Genomic DNA, 18,777 nt, shown 5'->3' with positions numbered 1-18,777 from the left:
TGTTTTGAGTGTTTCCAGTTCTTTAAGAGGCTCCACGTGGTTTGGCAGGAAAACCAGCACGTGCATCCCTGTGGAGTGTGAAGGACATGAGTCTTGGGGGTCTGGGCTTCCTTCCAGAGTGGGCTTCCTTCCAGGGTGGGCTGGAAGGCAGCGACGGTGGCGCTGGAACAGGACAAGTCTCCTGTCAAGTCACTGTGCCAGTGCCGAGCTGGTAATCACTGGAGCGCACACAGTCTCCATCCCCCTCTGGTTCCAGGTGCCCAGGGTTGGTCTCAGGAGGTCGCTGTCCTCAGGGACATCTAGAAGCCAGCTGAGTGGGCATCAGTGGAGGAGAAACTTCACCGCTCACTCCGCTCCTTTCTCCAAAGTGAATTGGTCAGAGCAGGAGGACACACCATCCTGTTGTGGCTCCACCTGCATGGGACCCTCCTTGTGGGGCGGGCTGGGGGCTGTAGAGCGAGTTCACCTCAGCTCCTATTTAGGGCTCCTGAAGGGATGGAGGCCAACTTCAATTTCCATCTTATTTTTGTATTTCCTAGGAGTTTTTATTCCTGTCATCTTTCTTAATTATTACAGCTTTGATGAGCAGAAACCCTTCAGGCCAGCAAGATTCAGGGGAATTATTAGTTCTTCAAAAGCAAGAACAACTTTATAGGCTTAAGAGACAACTCAAAGACCCCTTGCTAAGCCCGCTTGGTTTTACAAATGAAGAAACTGAAGGTCAGAGGAGGGAACCGACTTACCCAAGGTCACACAGGGTGCCGGGTCAGGGTTTTGCCCCTGGTGCCTGCATCTCATGTGGCCTCTGTCTGGAGGGGGAGTTGCTCCCTACTTCTGAGTCAGTGTTTTCCTGTTGGCCCTACTGTGGGTTAGTTCTCTGCAGCTTCGGATGGTGTCCAGAGTATTCCAGCACTTTCTGGGCCACCAAGGATGATGGCGGCAGCTCACACACTGGCCTGTGACTTCCTTTGCTGTCTGTCAGATTACTCTCTTCTGTGGTACCACCTGGTGTTGGGGTGTGTGGCCAAAGCAGTGGTTTGATCCAGGAGCATGGGGGTCACAGTGTGGGCCCCCAGATGCTTTCACCGCCCTGCCTCACCACCTGCCCCCGGCAGATGTGAAGCTAAGTGTTTGAGTGACCGACGGGCCTCAGGATGGAGGCTCTTCCTGGGCTGCCTAATCCCCTTCTTGTCTCTTCCTGGGCCTCCATTTAGCTCTGCTGTTAGACATTCCCCTGGATGGGCTGACTGTGGCCGCGAGCCTGCACCTCTTCCTGCCACAAGCAGGGTCCAGGATTTCCCAAGTTTCGGTGGAAAGCACAGGCTCTGTTTTACCTGCCACTAGTCCTGGCTGCACAGTCTCCTCCCCAGTTCGTTTGGTTTGGGTGGTGGTGACATGGAAACACAAGCTGTGTTCTACACTTTACATACAGCAGCTTCTTAAATCCTCAGACCCTGACATCCCACCAGTCTGACGTCTCATGAAGATGGTCTTATTAACTTGGTCTGCATTAGAATCGCAGAGGCTACTTTTTTGAAATGCAGAGTTCTGGGCCCCCCCAGGATCTACCACCCCAGACTCTCTGGGGACAAAGCCCAGAAGATCCGCACTTTAACAAACTCCTTGGACAATGTGTAAGAAGCAGGTGTTTGAGACGCTGCACTCAAGGAAGGCTGGGGAAGTCATTTGGTCTACAGCTGTGCACCTCGCAGAACCTGGCACCAACCAGGTACTAATAAACTGTTCATTGGACGAATGAATGATGCCCTATCCCCGAACTTGACCCTGGTCTGTTTGTTTGGGGACTTCCCTCCCAACCCATCCTTCAGACCGCTCGCCGGGTACTTGCACACCTAGTGCAGACGTGACAGGTAATGCTCTCTCCTGCTCCCAAATACTATCATGTTAATGCTGCTTCAGGTATAGTCAAGTTCAGGGAGATGTAACACAAAATCTCAGGTTAGAGAGGTTAGTCATCTTTAAAATTATTGTGTGTGTGTGTGTGTGTGTGTGTTGCCTATGTTAAGTGTTTAAGGGGTTCAAAAGAAGGATGTCCTATTAAATTTGAAATTGTAAAATTATTGGAGGAATTAGCTGTCCCTAGCCAATATATAATGCACAAATGCTTCATTGTCACCGTGTCACTTGCTGGACATAGAACACACATGATTTGACAGGAAAATGTTTTTAGGAGAGCTCACTGTGCTGAGGGAAGCACGGGCTGAGGAGGGGCGGGCTGGCCCTGCCCGGTCACCGGTGGTCTCCGGGTCGGCGCGGACGCCCAGTGGTGCGTTCTTGGAAGGCCTATAGTTGCAAAGATGTGGATAATTTATACGATGTTTAACTATCTTTTAAATAGCCAGTTTTTCTTGTACAGTGGCTGGGCTTCCATAAAACGGAGACAAGGCCTGCCCATTTGGCTCAGTTCTAGGGGGCCGGGGCTGTAAAGTTAATACCCTGAGAAATCTGTGGTGCTCCGGCATTAAACCCAACACGGGACATAAAGAACCAGGGCTGCTCTAAGCCATGGCGGTGGAAAGAGATGAAGCAATCTTTGCAGAGGAAAATCATCCTGAGTGGATGGGAAAGGGCTTCTGTGCACAGCAAGACGGAGAACTCGGAGAGAGATGGGTGGGCTCTGTACCCCGGCAGTGCGGCGGGGTCCTTGAGAAGCCAGCCACGGTATTTAACCATTGCAGGACCCCAACAGTCAGGGATGTATTGAGAGAGAGAGGGAAAGTATTCGCGGGATAGATGATTCATGTGTTTATCCTTTGTGTGCTCGTTCTCGTGGCCGACTTGGCTTCTGAGAGAGCGGGTGCCGGTCCTCCCTGAAGACAGGCAAGGCCCAGGAGCGCAGAGAAGAGAAAGCGTCTCGGGCCACGGGGCGCTGCAGCTCTGGGTTCCCGACTGGGCTTCCAGGCTGGGAAGGCAGGGCAGCCTGGGTGCTGCGAGATTCGTCCCCAGACCACTTTTTCCCCGGGAGTGGGGGCAGGGGGAGCTTAGACAGATACAGAGATTTATCTGACCAAGGCACCTTCTGTCCCCAGCCTGAGTGGCTAAGTCAGAGACCTCCAGGTCCGCAGGTATCACCTTCTCAGGGGGCCGTAACTGAGTGCCTCGGCTGTGACAGAAGTATCTGTGAGGACACAGAAGCTCTGTTTGGGGACAGGTCATGGCCAAGAGGCTACTGAGTGACCGAACACAGTCGAAGGACCAGTCCTGAGGAGGTGGTGAGGGACTGAGCTGCTGAGGAAGGCGGCTGGGGCCTCTGGAAGCCTGTGGAAAGTCTGCAGAGAAAGAGAGGCCCGGGTGTGCTCTCTCCAGAGCTTTCAAGGCCCCTGACCCTGGCCTCTGACAGAAGTACCTGATAGTTTCTTGTGCTCCTCCGGGACCACTGGTATTTCCTCCCGTGGTGCAAAGCCCAGGGGAAAGTGGAGACTGAGGGACGGTGCGCAGGGAGGGTTTGGGCGGCGGGAGGGGGAGCAGAGAGGGCGGGCGGGGGCAGAGTGGACAATGACAGCTGAGCGGCGAGCTGCAGGAGCGGCTGGGGTTCGGAGGCCAGCGGGGCACAGAGCAGGAAAAAGTCAAGGCCAGGATCCCAGATGTTGGAGGTCTTGACGCTCCCAAAGGCCAGCAGAAAAGGTGGGAATAAAAGGCCGGCAGGGCAAGTGTGGCCGTGCCCTGGAACTCGGCACCGCTTTCTGAAAGCACCCCCCCCCAGAAGGCCCAGTTGGGGTGGGGGTCTGTGTCAGAACCGGCTCCCTGACCCCAGGGCCCCCCAGCACCCGCAGACTGGAGATGAACAGCTGGGAACATGTGCCTGGGGCTGTGTTTCTCCACGTGCTTCCTCCTTCTGCTGACTTGCCCTCTCCCGGGAAGCCTGCTGGCCACCAGAGCACAGCTCGCAAGGTCTCTCTGGGGCTTCAGACCCTGGCCTCAGTTCTAAGGGGACAAATGCAGCTGCTTGAGCTGCCACCCCTTGCAGTCAAGGTGTGGGCTTCCCACGGCTCCTTGTCATTGGCCATCGCCTGGGGCCCCCAGTCTTGTCTCATCCGAGCAGGTGGGCTCCTAGAAGGGCAGGCAAGGTCTCCGGGAGCAGCTTTGCACTGTGAGCACTACAGGCCGCGTGCCAGGGCTGCACGGTACTGGCTGCCCCCAAAGATGGTGGTGGGGCATTTGGGTCACTGGGGGTCCTCGGGTCCCATAGGGACCAGGCTCCTGCTGCCAAAGGGCTGAACTCAGAACCCCTTCGAGGTCTGAATCTTCGCCCTGAAAAGGGAAGAAAGCGTGCTCTGCAGGGAGATCCACCTGTCAGTGGGCTTGTCTCAGTATCTCACTGGGCACGGGGACCCTTTCTTCCTTACAAAACCCACTAGACGCCACTCTACTCTGTAAATCCCGAAATCTAACCCGTAACCCACAGATTCCGGCCAGGCTGGGGGTTAACTCCGGACTCCGAGAACCTGCTCCCCCAGGGAGCGTCCGCCGAAGGGATCAGTCAGGAATTCATAAAGTATTTATTGAGTGGCCCCCGGAGCCCCACCTCCCTTTCTTAAGGTAGAATTGAGGCAAAGTTTCCAAGACAAGCCCGCGATTGCGGCTGTCACCAAACAATGCCATATTTCTTTTTTTCTCTTAAATTCTAGGGATCATTCCCCGTAAGAGGGCAATTTGTCTGTCAGGCAGGCAAAACAGGGGCCGCTCCCTGCCCTCATTAAACTGACAGCACGGTTATTAGCCGAAAACGAAGCCCGCCCGCCATGAAGCTAGCCACTGTTTTATGGTGAGCGCCAGGGAGATATTTTCAGTAATTAATTTGATAAATATATTAATTATGAATTGAGTTGACAGTACAATCAGATTGTCAGCCTTCCAGACAGCCTCTTGTGATAAAGCTCTGTGATGAAGTGCTTGGATTTCAGACCTGTCATCCCGCGGGGCAGTCCCTTATCACCGTCTGCCCATTCACTATCATTTCCTGCGCGTTGTAATTAAATGGTAGCTTTCTGATTGGGAGTGACTCCTCAAACTTAATCTCTCTTTCTTTTCCAGCCCGCTGGGGGAGGGGCACAAAAAAGCCCTTTGTTTCAAGGGATTTTTAATGTTAAGAAGCAGTTTTCTTTCCCCCTCTCCTTTCAGTGCACCTATCTGGTCCCACGGGGGCCCCTCTTGGGGTGGGGAAGGAGGAGCCTGGCGGGGGGGGGGAGGGGCTCAGGCCACAGAGGGGCCATGAAGGGCAGGGGGCTGCTTCCACGTCCTCTGGGCAGGTCACTGCTCCTCTGTGGGCCTGTTTCTTCAGCTGGAGGAAGAAGGGGTGGGCCAGAAGGGTTCCGTGGGCTTCCCCGGGCCTGAAATTCTGGGCTCCTGGGGACTGAGCAACTTTGCAGGCTCCCCTGCCCTCCAGAGCCCTGGGAAGGAGGGGGGGGGGAGGGAAGGAGAAGTGAGCCAAGTGTCAGCTGTATTTCTGCAGGACAGGTCATTCAGGGAGTCCCTTGCCAGCACTTTTGTCCCCCCTTTTGATGAAATTAATTATGAACACTGCCCGGGGTCATTTGACTCCGGAGATACATGTCAAGATAAAATATTTCAGAAACACTTATATTTAATAATTTAATATGGCGGTTCGCATTTGGGTGCAACAAAGGGAATTATTGGTAATTGCATATTTTAAAGAGACAGGAGGAAGCCCAGCAAAGTGGGGGGACCACAGGACAAAATGGGGAAGGTCGTCAGAGGTTTTGTTTTAGGGGGAGGATCTGTGTTATTTGGGTGCCTTGTATGGAAATCAGCTCCTGACATCTTTTGAGGGGGTAACATCCAGGGCCCCAGGTGGCCCGAGTGGGACAGAGAGAGAGAGAGGACAGTGGTCTGAGGGGTAGTTGTTCTCCGCCTGGAAGTCATAGAAAATCTGTTATCTGGGACTCAGAGGCTCAGAGGGGTCACACAGCTGAGGAACAAGAACCCCGAGAAGCTTGGTGCCCCCAGGTCGGGGTTTCCATGGAAGGAAGAGCAGTTCTGCATCCAAATCCAGCTGCTGCTTGTCTGCTGTGCCTCAGTTTCTCTGTTTGCAGTCTGAGCCACTGAACTACCTACCTCAGACTAATGCTTTTTGGAGCCCCCGAAACCCGGTGGAAGCCGAGGGGTTGTGCGCAGGGGTCCAGCGGTGCTCGGTGGACATGCACGCATGCGAGCACAAATGCCCAGACAATGAGCGCCGGGGCCCTTGGCTGCTCGGCTCTCTCAGCCCTGCCTGCCTCCCTGGCTCCCTTGTGAGGCTCTTCTCCGTCCATGGCCGAGCGAGTGGCCAGTGCCCCCTCTGCAGCGTGGCACAATGGGTTAACACCCCACAAGGGCCCAAAAAACCAGATTGGTCCCGCTCTTCCCCCGACTCGTCTTGTGGCTTTGGCCGCATCACCCTTCGAGGCCTGTGGTTTTGGCCTCTCTGAACTGTGGGCAAGCAACGTGCCCGAGGGAGCTACTCAGGTAGGTGCTTGTCCAGGCCGGATGGGCTCTGATGCTCTGGGGCCTGCCCCGTCCAGTGAAGTGAGCAGGCAAGGGACTGGCCTTTGTCCTCTCATCTTTAATGTGAAGATGTGGCACTCCGCTGTTGGCAGTATCAGGGGAGAAGCCGCCATGGCCCGAGGTCCACAGCTGGACCATACTCAAAACTCAGCTTTCTCCAGAAACCACGCGTCCTACTAGAAAATTCAGTTTTTGTCTATCACCTAGAAAACTCGGGCCTCATTTTGAACAGAGCCTAGGGCCCATGGCCATGAGGAGCCGGGCTCAGATTCCCAAGTAGAGGAGCACACATCCCCTGCCCCCCCCCCCCAATTTACGGCTCCTACCCACTAGGTTGCACGCACGGGAGTCATCCCAGTGCAAGACGAACCGAAGTTATACCCTCCTGAGACTGCGGCTGGAGGCAAAGCCCCGTAAGTAGGACAGAAAGTTGTAAGATGACGTAAGAAAATGATCACTCCCCCTAGAAGGATTTCTGTTCATGTTTCTTTCATGAACAAACGCACACTTACTTTTTTTCCAAAGTTCCAGATTGTGATCCTTTTCTTTACTTTTCCAAGAAAACAATGGTACTAGAAGCACAACCAGAGTTGAGTATTTTCGTTTGTCCGGTCATACTCGAATCTGTATTTTAACATGTTTCCATTATATTTCAAAGAGGAGACATGATTGCTATTGGGGGAAAAAAAAAAAGGTAAGACCAAAGACAGGGTATTGTCTATTATCCTACCGTCTACCCCAGAAATGCTCTCGTCGGAGCCAGCCAGGTGTCATTTATTAAATCCCGAATGAAGAATCATAAGCTTCTTTATTTTATACCAGAAGCGACCGGTAAGTGGACGCAAATTGATTCTGGAGAGGATGCTAAGTGATAATCCTTCCCAGGTTCCCAGTAAAGAAAATATACCTATTTAAGGGAATTTTCAACTTGGGTTTGAACTTGCTGATGCCTTTTTAGAGTCCAAGTGGAAACTATGGAGCTTTTGTGTGTCCATCAGATAGCTTTGCTTAATGCCGAGGGAGGAATGGTAAATATGCAGAACGCTTTGATGTTAATACCGACCGGGCCTCCGGAGGGGCGGAGGAGAAGGCGGTTGACACTGTGGTTTTCATCCCTCGGCAGGGATCGAACGGATGCTTGAAAATAAATGGCACCTGTGGAGAAAGTGCTCTGTCCCTGACTCTGTCATCGGAGCCCGCATTCGCCACCGCCAGCTCGAGGACCCTGGGCTCCGAGCTCTGCCTGCAGGAGAAGGTGAACGCACGCAGGGGATAAAAGGCAGTGACTCACTTCGTTTTGTTCTGTTTGCCAGGGAGCCTTTCTGATGAGCTCAGGCTAATCTTCTGCAGGCGGGGATATGAAAGGGAAAAGCACTCTCTAGAAATGAATAGACAACTCCACTTGGCTCAGCTGCCTGCCTCACCGGGCCTCAGTTTCCCCATCTGTAAAATGATGGGGTTGGGCTGGTTGAGGTCTGAGATGCTGTTCTTTGCCATTGTTTAGGAAGAGGAAGCTGTCAGAGTGACCCCTGGTTGGGGATGGGCAGTGGGCAGCTTGTGCAGGAGCAGGACGGACCCCTGCTGAGGGGTCCGTCTCAGCCTCCCTCCCTCAGCCCAAGAGCCAACCTCCCTTCCCGGTGTGATGCGGTTGGAGAGGGAAAAGTAGGACACAGAGGGGGCGCCTGGCACCACCCCGCAGAGGCTGTACTGCTGTCGGGGGCCCTAGGGCTCTCTCTCTCTTAGCCAGGGGATTCCTCTTCTGCTCCGGGAAGAGAAAATGGGTCTGAGAAGGAACCATCATCCTACAAGGCAGAAGACCACTCCCAAACCAGCTGACCTTGGCTGTGTGCGGGTTGGACCTTTGCTACGTGACGCCCAAGGCAGGGCCTCTACCCAGCCCCACCTGCTGTCTGGGCCACAGCATGACTTTCCGGGGCCCTGAGCTCCTTCGTCCTCCTGGACCCTTTCCTCCCTAAAAAATACAAATTTTGTTTCACAATTGCCTCAGAATGAAAGTGACTAGGGTCCGGGCTGGATTCATTATTATATATCCCTTATTCTCAGATTCATTTCTCTTTTCTGATTTTAAGAAAAAATATTTGTGTGTGTGTGTGTGTGTGTATGGGTGTGTGTAGACCCTTAAAAAATGTCACAGGCCCTGTGTGTCGCGAATATGTTGACCACACTCACGTGCTCCCTAAGAAGACATCCCTTTTCAGAAGCAGAGAGCCCTTTGGATTTGCATTTCCATTAACTAAAAACCTGTCCGGGACTGAAGGAGATGGCAGCTCTGTGCTCAGCTGACTTGTCTACAGGGGACAGTTGGGGCCACCCTGGCATCAGAGGCCACCCAGCCCTGAGCAGGAGGCCTGGTGCAGTGGGACAGTGTGTGCTTCGGGCTCAGAAAGGCTCTCATTTCTCCTACTGCTCTTCCTATCTGAATGACCCTTGCAACTTATTTTTTCTTGGCCTCAATTTCCTAATCCGGAAAATGAGACTAATGCCACCTTGACCATAGGTCTCCTGAGCCATGTGGCACTGGGTAAGTGGCATTGTTGGAATGTTCCATGTCCTGTGACCTCAGGATCCCTGTCTTTCATGAAACCACAATGTGCATTTGTTCCTAGAATCCCAAAAGGGCATCACAGTCCAGTTCTTTGCCTTGGGGATTAGTAGGCTCTATAACTGCCCAGCAGGGGTTGACAAGGGGGATTTTTGTTTTTCTTTCTTCAACAAGAGATTTTCCAAGCAAATCAACAGAAATGTTTGTATGGGAACAGAAGCTCTGGGGACTCTTCTTGAATTCCTTCTATTAGTTCACTGGCAACAAACTTCTTATAAGTTAGCCAATCTCAACCCATAAGACACTGTGCACGGTTCAGCCCTGAATCAAATCAGCAAGGGGTTCTGAAGGCTCCTGTAATTTTGTGCAGAAACAATGTCTTAAATTAATATTTTCTTTGGTTCAAAAGTCTGCCTGTGCCTTTGGCTGAGTTCTCGGCCTGCGGAGGACCAGGGAGTAACTCTGGCCAGTGGACCATGCTACGTGGGGACAAAAGCCCCACATACACATCAATAATGAGAAAATATCTCACCCGGCGGCATTAGTCCACCAAAAATGTTTTACACCAGTTGAGCACAAAAATCAATTCTGAAGTGCAATATATCACGGTCATAAATTACATGTGTCCAATCAAGAAAGTGAGGGAACTGGGCAAAGGTGAGGACAAGAGAGTGCTCACTGGAAGAGGCGGCTACTGACTGGCCCCGCTGTCATGCCTGGGACCCCGTCAGCATGTTCCTCTGGGTGACAAACCCGCCTGTCCCTGACTCCGTGGGGTGGGAGGCCCAGGCAGGGTGGAGCGTGGGCCTCTGCCTGCACCACTGATTTGTTCTAGAAGAGCCTTGAACTCCCCAAGCGGCCCTCATACCTGCTTTGCCCACTCTGCCTTTGGATCTGTCTCGACTCTAGGTTAACACAAGGGAAGGCATCGTCTTGGATTGCCTAGTCCCCCTTCCCTCCGAGTTTCTGTCTGGGGTGTCCAGCTTTTAATGGGGCTACATTTTAGGATCCGTAGTTGTTGTTGAGTGGCAGCAAAAATGGCTTGCCGATGGGAGGATATGTGTTTCCTTTTTGGAGTGGGTGGGCTTAGGAAGTCCTTGAGATGAACCCCCAAAGTGGATTTGCTTTCCCAGTAACCAGTGGGGAGCCCACGTGATGCTTTCCACAGACCAGCTACCCGCCAGATCTGTCCTGCCCCAGGTCCTTTCCAAGGACCAGCCCCCCCTGCCCGGCTGCTGCCTATCTCCCCCAGCTCCGGTCACCCTGTAACTCCGCGGGACTAGTTACAGTGGGTGGTTAGTGCTTCCCCGGCAGCCTGTGCAGCGCCCCGTCTGCTCTGGACAAATCAAGAAGCAGCCCAGGCTGGGAAGCAGACGCACATTTGTCTCCAGGCACAAAGTACTCTCCCGTACCTCAGTGACGTCGCCCCACAGACCCATTCCATTTTATTCTATACCGTTTTATTTTCAGATTCATTCCATTTCAGTGCCAGAATGAACCTTAGAGTTTGTCCTGTCTGGCCCATTCTTTGTAGAGATGGGGAAATTGGGGCCTGCAGTAGGCAGTGACTGCTCAGGTCATAGGTTGAGGAAGGTCTAGGATTAGGGCAGCTGGAGTCCTCCCCAGAGCTGTCCTGTCCTGCCCAGGGCAAAGGTAGGGGTGCTGGGGAGAGCGCCCCCTGCGGGGAGGTGGGGAATAACACCCACAACCACCTATGCCCCATCCTTCTTCTTTTCAGCCCAAGGGGGTCTTCTTTTCCAAGGGAGTGGTGACATCCCTCAGCTCCCACTTCCTCCTTCCTGAGTGAACACCCCTCTGTTCTGTATGAATCATGATGTTAACTGGAGCCCACTGAGCAATAGGATGTCTCCAAGGCTTGGGAAAACATCCCTTAGACTAAGCTTCAACCCCGAAGAGTGACCAGATCCTGTCTGGGTGGTGTCTCTGCCTCATTTGGGAGGAAAGGAATCCAGGGAACAGGTGACCCACCACCCACCTCTGCCGACAGTGAAGCCACGGAGCCTCTCAGCCTGGCCGAGCTCAGAACCACCTGTGTGGCCTTGACACTGTGAGCTGGGTGTGACCCCCTTTGGGAGGGTGGTTCCCGCCAAACCAAGGGCTCTGCTGACTGCCTCTTCTCTCTGAATAGGGTCGTCCTCTGAGTCGCCTGAAGTCCCCAGACCCACCCAGGGTGGCCTTGCGTGGGCAGGTCCAGAGAGATTTCCCCACTCCCTGAGTCTTCTGTGAGGCCAGGTCTGTGCTGGACCCTGAGGCTCTGTAGAGAGCAATACCCAACCGCCTTCTCGAGGGACCAGAGTTTCACAGAGGGGGTCCGACCTGCAATCAAGATGGGGTCTTCAAGCTCACAAGTCTTCCATGTGGGCATTATTTTCTCTCCATTTTAATTCATTTACTTCTTCAACCAGTATTTATTAGGTACCAGTATATGTATAGGGATGTTGGGTGAGATCCCAGGATTGAAACAGTGGCTGTTACCCTAACTCTACCGCCTTCCTGGAGCCCACAATCTAGCCCCCCCCCCATGCCTTTACTCAAACCACACTGAATGAGTACCTTGGGCTCTGGCAAACCTTCACAGGCGCTGACTCCCTGCCTGGGCCACCTTCCTCCTCTGTCACCAACTCCATACTATCCTTCTGAGGTCAGATCAAAAATCACTTCCTGCCTTCCAGTCTGGATGCCTTGGTGGAAGGAAGACCCTTTAGAAATGGGTCAAGCCACCCAAGCTCTCATTTCAAGGCTATGGAATCTAAAGTCCAGGGAGATCCAGATACTCCCCCAAATGCACAAAACCAAGTTTATTTGTTCATTTATTCAACTAAGATATATTGAGAGTCTTCCATGACCAAGCACTCTTCTACATCCTTGGGATTCATCTGTGAATAAAATGGACAAAAATCCACGCAGTTTGGAGAAAGAGACCATAAGCAGGCCGACACATGACCAAACTTACCAGGAGGTTCTGTGATTCTTTACTTAGAAGCCACCTTCCCCGCAAGCCTGGGATGGTGGGGGTACTGTATCTTGAGCCATCTTCCTGCTCCCTATCACTTGCCTGGAGCCTTGCACTGGGTAGTCCTTTTTTCCACATTACTATTGGATTGAATATCTAGTACACACCAAGCAGCCCTAACCCCTACCCTCCCTGCTTTGGTATGGAACTGCAGGCAGGCAATGTGTATACGAGACAGTGATCCATTTCTAGACATGTGTGTTTGCATTGTGGGTTGGACAGCGAAGATTAGGGAGTTAAGAAGGAGAACCCAGAGCCTGGTGCTCCTCTAGGGTCACTTTCTCCAGACCCTGTCACATCGTAAGGGCCTCAATTCCATGGACATGAAAGGTGCTAAGGGCCTGCTATTTCTGGGCCACCCACAGAGCCAAAGCTGATATCTGGACACTGGCAGCCCTCTGCTGCCTGTTAGGAATTCAGAACCCCACTAAAATGGACACCATCTCTACCTCCGGGTGGTCCTTATGTCTGCTCGAACCCCCTCCCACCAGCTCATGAATGGTGCTCAGAGCTAGAAGAGTTTGAAACTCTTAATTGATTATATGAATGAGCGGTTGATTAAGGAAGAAAGTCTAAGCTGAAACAGTTGACGAAGTGAAATTACGGCTCTGTCACGCAGTCATACAGGAAGATTAATGCACTGACATCTGTGGAGCCCCCAGCATTTCAGAAATGGGTCAAGCCACCCAAGCTCTCATTTCAAGGCTATGGAATCTAAAGTCCAGGGAGATCCAGATACTCCCCCAAATGCACAAAACCAAGTTTATTTGTTCATTTATTCAACTAAGATGTATTGAGAGTCTTCCATGACCAAGCACTCTTCTACATCCTTGGGATTCATCTGTGAATAAAATGGACAAAAATCCATGCAGTTTAGAGAAAGAGACCATAAGCAGTAATAAGTTTGTAAATTACATGGTATGTTAGAAGGTGAAAAATGTAACGAAGGAAAAATAGGCGAATAAGAGGACAGGGAATGGGGCACCTGGATGGCTCAGTGGGTTAAAGCCTCTGCTTTCGGCTCAGGTCATGATCTCAGGGTCCTGGGATCGAGCCCCGCATCGGGCTCTCTGTTCAGCAGGGAGACTGCTTTCCTTCCTCTCTCTCTGCCTGCCTCTCTGCCTACTTGTGATCTCTGTCTGTCAAATAAATTAAAAAAAAAAAAAGAAGAAAAGAGGACAGGGAATGTATGTGTGTTGTGGGGTTATGCGTGGGCGTGGGTGTGGGTGGAATTAAATAGTGTGACTTTAACAGGGTGGGTAGGGAAGACTACATTGTGCAAGTGAGGCTGGCATAAGGATTTTCAGAGAAGAGAGGGAGTTTGTTTCTAGTAACATTACAGGTTCTTTGTGTGAGTACTCAGTGAGTGTGTACTTGGCATGCCATAAGTGTTCCTCTAAGGGCAGCTGCTCTGGAAATTACTGCTGTTGCTACCATCAGTAATCTTCATCATGATTACTTTGAACTTTTATGCTTCCATCTGTAAGGATTTCTTTCCTCCTCTTATATCCCTTTTCCCTCAGAATAACTAGGTGGGAAAAGCATTGGAAGCAATGAGTTCACAGTTCCCCCTTCTGCAGGTTCCACCTCCCAGGGTGGATTTCATGGGATTTCCCATCCAGAGGGATTTCTGTTGCTCCAGGATGAAGGAAATTGTTGGGAACCATTTTGGGGGTGGGGTGGGTGGTTCTGAGATTTCTTCCTACTTGCAAGTTGACGAGGTAGTCTCCTGCAGTTTTGTGGATGCCAGCAGGAGACACAAGACTCTGGGGCCAGAAACCAAGGACAGTTTATTACTGAAAGCAACAGCAGAAGCTAGAGTATCAGGATCCACCCCAGTTCTATAAGACCCAAGTCCTATAGGGCAATGTGATGTGGGCCAGGTGATGCCCTGCATGGGGAATGAGTTGCATTACACGAGAGGGTCACTACGCTGAGGAACCCGGAGCTTTTATAATGGGCAACAGCCTACTTAAACTTGGCACAAAGACAGACATCATCTTATGGTACTTGTCAGTTAACAAACATTCTGTTTGCCCTGGAGGGAGACCTTACCTATTTCCCAAGGCTGTTTGCAACACAGATGTCCTTGGCAAGACTGGGACAAAGACAGTCCGTGCTTCCATCCTCAAGGCATGCAGAAACACAAGAGACTTGTGGAGCGTTGTCTCCCACTAGGCTTAAGGAATGAGCTGGTAAGATACATGTAACAGAGTCACTATTGGAGTTTAGTGTTTTTCTGTCTCTTGGCAACTCCAGTGAGAATCCAGACTCATTACTTAGAGACTTCCATGCTGCTGGCTCATCAGGGAGGCAGTGTAGTTCCTGCCTCTGGGTGTAGTGCTGGCTTTGATACCCAGCTCTGTCAGTTTTCTGCCTGTATCCCTAAAATGAGAATAACAAGGGGACCTGCTTTAGAAAGCCATCAGGAGTTCCAAATGATAGGATGTTCCAGCAGTGCTTAGTGCAACACCAGGTATGTGACACCACCCCAGCCAGTGATAAAGTTGGCAAGAATGATGGTTTTCATGGGTCCTAAGAAACCAGTTGGAGCTGGGAGGTCGAGCCAGCTAGTAAACTGTGACCTGGCCCTCGGATGCCAGAGGTAGGGGAGAGAGAATTTGTTTATGCTTACCTACAGTGATTTCTTTGGGCCTTTAGGATTAAGTTCTGTTTCAGACTTTAATGTCCTGCAACTTGTTTATACATGTCTTCTGAAACTGTGCCATGCTCAAAGCCTGAACAAGGGTGCTTATTTCTAGAAGTCTCTTCAATAATCTCAGAGTTGAATCCAGGGTTTTCAACTGTCCTTAGATACAACAGGGTGATACATGGGCTACTGAAGATTAAATATGTCTGCAGATCCCTGCGTGGGCACAGATTTTCATAAACCGTATATGCTAGAAATCCCAAGGGGATGGGATTTTGTTTGAGGGGAGAGTCAATCACCTCAATATACTATCTCCTGTATGTCTGTCGTGTGCCAAGCAATGCGATGGGCAGAGTAGTTGACCCAACAGTGTGAGGGGCACAGGCCATCTCACAGTGAGCTCGTAAGCACATGGGACCCCTAATTCATACGGAATGCAGAACTTAAATGCCACAAACAGGTACAATCGAAGAGATATGCAGGTGAGAGGGAAAGAGAGAATGAGAAAAATAGCAAAGAAATCATAGATGGCCTTGGGCAGGGCTGTGAAGAGCATAGTGTCTTAGAGGAAGCAAGTCTTAGGGTGGGCCTGGATTCAAATCCCGCTCCTGCTTCTGTGACCTTGATCAGATGACCTACCTTTCAGCTTCTCCACAGCTTTCTCTCCACTTGTGAAGAGAGGATGTTAAAACCTACCTTGTAGGACTTTGCAGGGGCGATTGAAATAATTTATAGGCTTGACAGGAGATGGGTTCAATAAATGGCATTTTTATACTTTGTGGGCAAGAATCTTAGACCAGATCCTGGAAGCAGAGGGGACTTTGCTGGGAGCGCCCTTGGGAACTGCAGCACCTGGGAAGTATGGAAGGCTGCAGGATAGGTAGTGGGGCCATCTCTGAGGAAGGGCGTAACCTCGGGCCAGGCAGATCCCTTGGCAAAGGGCAAGTCCAGGAGAGGGCCTGGGCAGTGTCAGCAGACAACTTTGCCAGCTGCTGGAGGAGTGAGTGCGTTGGCCATGAAGGAGGATGTCGGTAGCATGCTGGTGGCCCCTGTGGCAAGGTAGACCAGCAGTTCCGGCTGAATCCAGTGGAGGGAAAGCATTCCTCTCGGTATTTTACCTCTTCCTCTGAGGTCTGAGCCAGAAAAAAATTCAGAGGATGCTTCATGGGCTGGAAACAGGAAGCTCTGCTCTGCTTCTGAGCACCTAGCTCTGGGCTGGCTCTGGCCTCACTCTGCATTCCCTCCGAGCACCTTCCTGCCCACTGGCCCTCCTGGAGAGCCAGCCCCCTTGCCCCTGGCCTCACTTTTTCCTTACTTATGGACTTTTATTTTCTTGAGAGGATCAGGCATGGCTGAGTATCAAAGAGCCAAGTGCTACTTCTCAAGGAGAATGAAAACATCTCTAGAAAGTTCTAGAAATCACTTCATCTCAAGCACAGACCCCATTTGCAGGGCCAGAAGGGGTCAGGGTTATTGACCTCACCTCGGTCATCAAAGCAGAGAGTGGGACACTGGCCAGCAGAATTAAGGCAGTGTTGGAAGCCACCTCCCTCGGGATCTTCCAGCCCCAAACTCCGCTGGTGTCCTTGCCTATAGCTTCCGTAATTCCCTTGCTCCGTCTCAATTCACAGCATTGGGCCCCATTTCTCCCTCTGCTACTGACATGGCGAAATCGGAACTCTTACTGCTTAGGGACTTGGGCATTCTGGACTTAAGGCAAGACTGCCCATATACCGCCCTTCGGGGATCTTCATTTGCATGCCGCGGGAAGAGAAGTCCACTAACCTAGTTAATAATTAAGCAAAGCCTCCAAATCCTTTGAGAGGCAATCCAGAGTCTCTGGCCCCTCCCAAGGCAGAGGAACTAAGAAGGACTTTTGATAAGTGAAAATGAATCCATTGTTAGCTCTGATTTTATGGGGGTCAAACCTTATGGTACCTGGGATTCACACTCACCCTGACCTAGGACATTTGGCATAGTTCCTCCTTTCCAGTGCCTCTGGATTAATATTTAGCCATTTTATGGAGGTAGAAACTGTCAATTAAGGGCAGTTCTCAAATAGCTAAGTAATATGGTCATTTACCCAAGAAGATCTAAACACTCCTGAGAACTTTCTATCATTCATTCCTGAAATTCCCTTGGGAATAATAGCTCCCAAATCAAGAAATTATCCCTTAGGACCGTCCCCTCCCCATTCTCTAACCCAGATCCCCGATTGTGATGCTAACTGCGGGCAGGCATCGCTCCCTCTCTTTTCCCGTCCAGCGCCCCATTTGTCATTGATTAATGCAGTCAGCGGCTGAACTTTTGGCCTCTTCAGAAAGTGCTCGAGTGTATGCGTGAATTTAGCTTCAAGGTCGCTCCTCGTGGGGTTCTTTTCATAAGGAATATCAGAAAGAACTCACCCCTGATAGGGTATTCATTGAACAAACTGTGGCAGAGATATTCATTGGGAGATGATGCCGTCCTGAAGAGGGCATTACAAGAGGAGTATATTCCAGGGCATGAAAATGTTTATAGGGCAAGCCACGAAGTAGCTTGTACGGCGTGACCCATTCGTGTGAGTATAGGTGCGCCCGCATAGGACAGGTCTGGAGGAAGATCAGCGCATTCCAGTGTTCTCCCTTAACGGCGAGATGACTGGTGATGCTTTTTTCTTCTGTTTTGCTCATCTCTTCCTCATTTTCCTGTACTACATGTGCATTTCTTGCAGAATCGGGAAATCAAAAGTTATGAAAAGGGGTGCAGAGGAGGGGGAGTTCTCATTCCTGTTGAAACGTGGGCTCTCAGCATACGGAGAAGCAGTCTGTGTCCCCAGAGCCCGAATTCTCGCCCTCACTAGCCTGCCTTGCATTAGGTCCACAGCCCGCAATGTGGGAGGCCAAGCCCTTTGTGATGAATATGGGAGAGGGGCTGCGGCAGGGCAAAGGAGGTGTTAGTCTGACCCTTTCTACCTTCTGGAATGAAATCTGCAAGTGGTGTCACGCCCTCTCAGAAACCTCGCTTGCTTTGATCCCCAACCCTGGGGCTCTTTTGGACAACTCTGCGATTCTCAACAGTCGGGACATGTCTCCAAGGACATTGCCCCACAGGCAACATTGCCACATCCTCTGCCACTGTCCTGGGGGACCTGAATGCTGGGGTCAGGACAGGCACCTGCCCACGCCTCGAGTCCCCTGCTGGGTTCCCCGGCTCTCTGACATTCACAAGCCCCCAGGTGCCAAGCCCCGAGGTGGCAGGTGTCCTCTGCAAGACGCACAGGTGCCCCTTGCACACAGGGCCCTGAGCGGGGCGGGCGCCGGCCCCAGCGCTGGAGGCGATGACACCGCTTGCTATCTGCAGATCTTGCTGTGGCTACGGTTGCGCGGTTTGCAATTAGACGAGAGGTCCGGGGGCTTGGGAGATCATTTCCTTCAGCAGGTTATCATTTGGGCAAAATCAGGGACTTGTCAGGCTCAGCTCACTGGCTCTGCCTGCTCTCTCTGCCCCCACCCGCCCCTGCCTGGACAGCCCTGGTACTTTGTGCAGCAGCAACACGAGCTGCCTTCTCCCCTGGTGGACTCAGGCCTTGGTGTTGTCGGAGCAAACTGTGTTGTTCAGTGGTCCTTTCTGGGATGACGTTCCCCAGCCACCATCTTCTCCACCCCACTAATCCAGGACCCTGTGCCTCCCCTTCCTCCAGCTTGTGATCATTTATTCGTTGGATTTCGTGTCACTATTTCCCCCACTAGACTGTGGACGAGGCTGTGTTCACCCTTGTCTCCCCAGCAGCTCATCTGGAGCCTGGCACAGAGGAGGCTTCCACAACGAGATGAATGACTGAGCTCACGCCCGCGTGTGTGATCTGCACATGACGGTGACGTGTGACATTCTGACCTCAAGACGCTTCTGGTTGGGATCAGCTCCCCTGGGTGCAAGCCCACGTTCGACACATCATTAGGGAGTGACCATGGGCCAGTTGCATGACTGAGATGGTTTCCTCCCTGGTAAATGTGGATGCAAATA

The 18,777-nt window shown here is 51.7% G+C and overlaps 1 long non-coding RNA gene across 1 annotated transcript; it reads left to right on the top strand.

Moving 5' to 3' along the window:
- Positions 1 to 252: 252 nt before the first annotated feature.
- Positions 253 to 8,504, top strand: LOC101671324. Its single transcript, XR_199346.2, has 3 exons — positions 253 to 1,729; positions 7,649 to 7,780; positions 8,252 to 8,504. It is a non-coding gene; the product is annotated as an uncharacterized LOC101671324 (long non-coding RNA).
- Positions 8,505 to 18,777: the final 10,273 nt, after the last annotated feature.

Source organism: Mustela putorius, unplaced genomic scaffold (genome assembly GCF_011764305.1).
Source record: "Mustela putorius furo isolate JIRA1106 unplaced genomic scaffold, ASM1176430v1.1 tig00003909_pilon_pilon_pilon, whole genome shotgun sequence".
Lineage (NCBI taxonomy): Eukaryota > Metazoa > Chordata > Mammalia > Carnivora > Mustelidae > Mustela > Mustela putorius.
This window is presented reverse-complemented; position numbering and strand designations above follow the sequence as displayed.